A 6,384-nucleotide genomic window follows, 5' to 3' on the forward strand; every position below is an offset into this window, starting at 1 on the left:
TATAATGGTAATGATGATGATGATGATAATAATAACAATAATAATGATAATGATAACGATAATGATAATAACAATAATAATAATAATAATAATAATGATAATAATAATAAAAATAATAATTAATAATATTAATAATAATAGAAACGATATTCTAATTAATTTCGCGCTTCAAATTTGTGACATTGTTGGTTGCCATCTTGACAACGGCCACGTAGCATGAACAATCGTATAATTTCAAATATTTTGTTTACTAATTTCAATGAACCTTTGCGTTTTTATTTCGTTACTTTTATTTTATTTTAATATATTAAAAAATACAACTAATTAACTATTAATAGAATTTATTTAAAATATATATTGCACTGATGATGACTTTACGTCGAAATAGATCTATATGCATAACTTTAATAATAATATAAAAAATAAACGATTATAAAAATGGGATCTTGCTTGATTAATTTTAACAATTAAAATCATAAACGATTATAAAATGAATTTCAACATTTTGAATAGACTTAATTGTAAAGAACTAGTTCAAAATATTAGAAAATCAACCATAAAACTTGTTAATGCTGAATCGTCGGTGGATTTTTTGAACAACTGTATAGAACTTGGTCTTCTTCCTAATTATATGTATGTATATATATATATATATATGCGTTTGTGTGTGTGTGTTTGTGTGTGTTTGTATGTGTATATGTTTAATAATGTTTTTAGTTATATTTGATTAGGTGATCAGCAGTATATGTTAGATTTTCTTTTGTATTTTCTGTTATGGCGGCCCGATGTATTTTTTGTATAAATTTTTGAAATATTTGTAAGCGTATGTACCATTATCATTATCAAAAATTTATATAACGCTAGTTAGTTAAAATTCAAAAGTGCCATGTATGTGTGTGTGTGTGTGTGTGTGTGTGTGTGTGTGTGTGTGTGTGTGTGTGTGTTTGAGCATTTGTGTTTCTGTGTGTCTGTGTATGTGAATGTGTAGTTGCACGTGTGTTTTCCTGGCGTATTTTAGAAATCTGAAAATCTTCAAAATTTAAAAACTTGGCCACTCTAGAATTTTTAACAATATACAATTAAGAAAAAGGTCGCATACATTAGCGTGTATTACTGCATTTAAGGCAGCAGGATGGCGTAGTGGTTAAGACGCCTGGTCCTGCCGTTGCTTTGACCAGCTTTGAATGCAGGCAAAGGAAATGATAAAAAATAATAACCCAACATCAGCCACATTTGGACATATATAAGCCAGATAAAATGAACTGCAAAAACATTAAAAAAAACATTTCATAACAACGATAAAAACAACAGTAACATTAACCATAGAAATAATAATTATTATTGTTGTTATAAAAATGAAATAAATAAAAATAATAATAACAAAAATTGCCACCACTGAATGATCTATTGATTGGCTTGGGAATAGGAAATAATTGCTAAAATTATTGTGGTTCCCTTAATTAAAAAGCCTGCACACGTCATAAAAAACACACACACGCACATTCATACGCATACTCTTTCTCCCTCCCTCTCTCTTTCTTTCTCTCTCTCTCTCTCTCTCTCTTATAAACTTTCGCCGACACACATACACAAACCTAGCAATCACACACTTGTGCTCGTGCATACTTAGACGAGGAGAGAGAGAGAGAGAGAGAGAGAGAGACAAAACAAAAAAAGAGTGGAAGGGTAAGATGAAATATAGAATTAAAGTATTTAAGGTAATTAAAGAGGAAAAGAGAGAGAGAAAGAGAGAGAAAGAGAGGGAATGAGTGAATGAAAGAAATGTCGCTTGAGAAAAACATAGATTTGACAGGGAGCGAGTGGGAAAAAATGAAGGAGAAAGAGATAGAATGATGGAGAAAAACAGAGGAAGAAAAAGAAAGAGTAAAAAGAAAAAAGAGAAGTATAAGTGGTGAGAGAGAGAGAGAGAAAGAGAGAGCCAACGTTACAGCAATTAACAAAATTATCATCCCTTGTTGTTTAGTTTTATTACATTGTTACATTCATAACAATTACCATCATTATTATTATCATTATTGTTTTTATTAGTGTTAATATTGCTACTACTACTACTTCTACTACAACTACTACTACTACGACTACTACTACTACTACTTCTACTACAACTACTACTACTGCTACGACTACCACCACTACTACTACTACTACTACTACTACTACTACTACTACTACTACTACTACTACTAACTACTGCTACTACAATTTCCTTAGATAAATGAACAAAGGTGATGCCCGTCGTACAATTAGCGTTCAAAAACTACGCTCTAATAGTTTATTAATATTATTATTAATTATTATTTATATTTATTATTATTCATATTTATTATTATTCATAATTATTATTATTCATAATTATTATTATTCATAATTATTATTATTCACAATCATTATTATTTATAATTATTATTATTCATAATTATTGTTATTCATATTTATTATTATTATTCATAATTATTATTACTTATAATTATTATTTATTATTATTATCATTTTATTTTTGAATTGTCCTTCTTGAAAATTATACATATGTATAATTTTCTATCGTCACCAAGTAACTCTGTGTAATGATATTTTGATTAGATATTCATGTATAAATCTCTTTCTTTTTCTTCCACTCTCTCTCTCTCTCTCTCTCTCTCTCTCTCTCTCTCTCTCTCCTATAGCTATTCTTATAATATATCATCATTATTATTATTATATTATAAACCTTATATAGGTTATTACTATGTATGATAATTAATTAATCAATTAATTGATCAATTAATTAATTGGTGGTGCTGGAAATTGCTGAAGAAAGATGAATAAGTGAGAAAATGTGTGTGTGCGTGTGTGTGTGTGTGTGTGTGTGCGTGTGCGTGTTGATAATTTTGAGTTTATTTACCTCGGTTGATATATCAATATTGACAATTCTTATAATTGGATGCATCAAGCGTATTGATGCATAATACGTAAATCAATTTTTGTATGTGTGTGTGTGAGTGTGAGTGGAGTGTTTGGGCATGTGTGTATGTGTGTGAGTGTGTGTGTTTGGGCTTGTGTATGTTTGTATGTTATTTTTTGTTTATTTCGAGTTCATTCATTTATTCATTGCTTATTATTCCATTCGATGTTAATGTTTCAAATTCTTCCAATTGAATGGATCAACAATGAATACACAAGTCGGTGTGTTTGTGCGTGTGTGTTTTTGTTTGTGTGTGTGTGTGTGCGTGCTTTTTATAAGTTTATTCACCTCATAATGCATAGAAATACGGACAATATTTTCAATGAAATGTCCTGCACTAATCAGTCTAACTCAGCTAGCCTTGTATTCAATTGAATACAATTAAGACAACTTTTCAGAAGTAATACTAATAACAATTAACGATACTAAACAATGCCCAAAACAATTTTTTCTACTTAATTAACACAAATAATTAAGAACAAAATCTATACAAAAGGTCTCGAAAACTTGCCCAAACTGTCAATCGTCTATAAGAACAAGCCATACAGCGATGACGACCGCGGAATTAACGTTGAACCGATTTTTGAAGGAAACACAGTCGCTCTCAAATGCACAAAGCCGACAGAACATTCCAGAGTTGACTGGCTGTTCAACCGTAAAAAGCTGTTTATCTCGAGTAAGAGTTTTAATGATAGACTGTCTGTCAGAGCGTTTGATGCTGAGGTACCGGGTTCGAAACCTGGTGAAGAACTGCTGATTAGCTCCTTGACTGAAAAAGATAAAGGTGAAGTTTGAACATTTTTCTTGGTTTGTATGTTTATTTATTTATTCATAATTCCTTCCTTCCTTCTTTCTTACCGTTTTCATTCATTCATTTATTCGTTCGTTCGTTCGTTCATTTATTCATTCATTCATCCATCTATCCATCCATCTATCTATCTATCTATCCATCCATCCATTCATTCATTCATTCATTCATTCATTCATTCATTCATTCATTCATTCATTCATTCATTCATTCATTCAATCAATCAACACAGGCTGGTACATGTGCAGCGTTAGATTGGAGAACGGAACACTAGCCCACAGTGAATACAAACACCTGGATGTTAAACCATCCCCAAAACTTGTGTTGACACCAAATGTTTCAAATATGGTGTATGAAGAAACCTTAGAATTCCAGTGCGAGTTGATTAACCACGGATTCTACGACCCATATGGTGATCTCTGCCGAAACACCTCTTTTAGGTGGCTTACAGGAGATAAGAAATTTACAGGTGTGTATGTTTGTATTTGCTGGTTTGTATGTTTGTGTTTTGTATTTGTTGGTCAGTGTATGTTTGTGTTTTGTATTTGCTGGTGTGTGTGTTTATGTTTTGTATTTGCTGGTGGGTGTATTTGTGTTTTGTATTTGCTGGTTTGTATGTTTGTGTTTTGTATTTGTTGGTCAGTGTATGTTTGTGTTTTGTATTTGCTGGTGTATGTATTTGTGTTTTGTATTTGCTGGTGTGTATGTGTAAAACAACCAAAACAGGTATTGAGGGCGAGAACAAGTGCATCAGCAAGATGTTCACGTCAACCATCGCCAAAAATGGCAGAGCCAATCTGACTTGCCGCTACAACTCAACTCTGTACGTCCTAACCGAGACCGTCCTTCTACAATTCGTCCCAAAGACATGTTAGATTTTTTGCTTTTTACTATCTACTCTGTCTCTGGTATTTCTCAAGAGTTTCTGCAACAAACGCGCAATGTACACAAAACTACGTGCAGAGGAAGACACCACACTATGGTTGTACGTGATAGGATGGGATCACTTTGTATTCATAAATCCATAGACTATCACGCCGACCAAAAACTGTTCTATTTCTTTCTTTTTCATCATTAACCGTGTGAAATGTTTCAACCGTTTGTGTATCTGATTGTTCCTCTGAGGTTGAAAAGTTTAGCTCACCATGTAGCAAATTTTTGTGATTTCTACAAGATAGTTGGGTGGCTAAATGCACTTGCTCTTGTAGTTAATATTTAAATTTCTATTTTTCCTTTGTGGAAATTAAAAAGATTAAAAATTGTTTATCAAATTTTATAAGTTTAATTTAAAATAATTAATTTGTAAACAGTTTAACTAGACCTAATTATATTTATAATGTGAAAATAAACATTTTTAAAAGTTAGAAAATTTAATTTAAACTTATTCCTCCAGTTAAATATTGCCCCGAAATGACCGATGACTTGAACTTGAAGTGGGATCGAACCAGCGCTAACACAACCGCCATTCACAACTGTCCAGACACTTATACAGGTACACACCATCATTTATAACGATTTCGTTATAAAAGGGTGTTAACGTAACGTAATCTACAACTTGCTATAGCTTTTAAATAAACACTAAGTTCTCCGAAACTCGGTAATAACGTAATGCAATATTGCTTTTCGCACAACCGTATTATACAGCCTATATGCAATGCTATTGGCGACCCGGTTATAACGAGTATACAACATATAAAGTTATTAATTCTCATTTAGTGTTTGCTTTGAAAAACCTGCATTTATTAATTCGTGCTTTGATGTGCTAGCATTCCTTCGTTAAAAACAACCACTAAGAAAATTTTTTTTTCTAGTGCCGCGTCAGATAAGAGATATTTTTGTCTATTCTATTTATCTATTTTACTCTCGATCAGTTTCGTTTCGTTTCGTTCTATTTTATTTATTCATTTATTTACAGAAAATGATCAAAGCATTCACAAATCATAGTTAAATATACTCTATTATATAAAACATTATTTAACAAAATTTTTTTGAAGATCTTTCTTAAAAATTGAAAATAATTTCAAAAGCAAAAAACTCCATAGGCACGGCCACAAAATTTTGTCGTTTAAATGCCGACGGGAGTACCACCTGGCTGGAAACAGACGTCGAAGATTGTTTGAGTCAGCAGTTGGAGAAAACATTGAACGAGGTATAACATTGCTACGTTGAATATATAACTCTATCGTGTAGTATCTAGTATCATGTAGTATCTAGTTTCTAGTATCATTTACTATGTATTAAGTACTATATGTAGTATATAGTATCATGCAGTATATAGTATCATCATTTAATATGTATAATATGTCATATTTGCTTTTATAACTGTTATTATCGTCAACTCTCTCTTCTCTCTCTTCTCTCTCTCTCTCTCTCTCTCTCTCTCTCTCTTTCTCTCTCTCTTAAATTCAAATTTAATTTTTTTACCAAAGCTGGAACTTATAAAAGACGGATGGGGAATGGAAGATAGAACGCTAATAGGCGACCAATCGGCGTCCATATCACATTTCACAGAAGCCAAGGGTAAATTAACGAAATCAGACCTCAACGCCACTCTCAAGTCCCTCAAACTTTTTGAAGCCATCAGAAGAAACAACCCAACTCTTGGTATCAACCG

This window comes from Helobdella robusta (assembly GCF_000326865.2).
Source record: "Helobdella robusta unplaced genomic scaffold HELROscaffold_34, whole genome shotgun sequence".
Taxonomy (NCBI): domain Eukaryota; kingdom Metazoa; phylum Annelida; class Clitellata; order Rhynchobdellida; family Glossiphoniidae; genus Helobdella; species Helobdella robusta.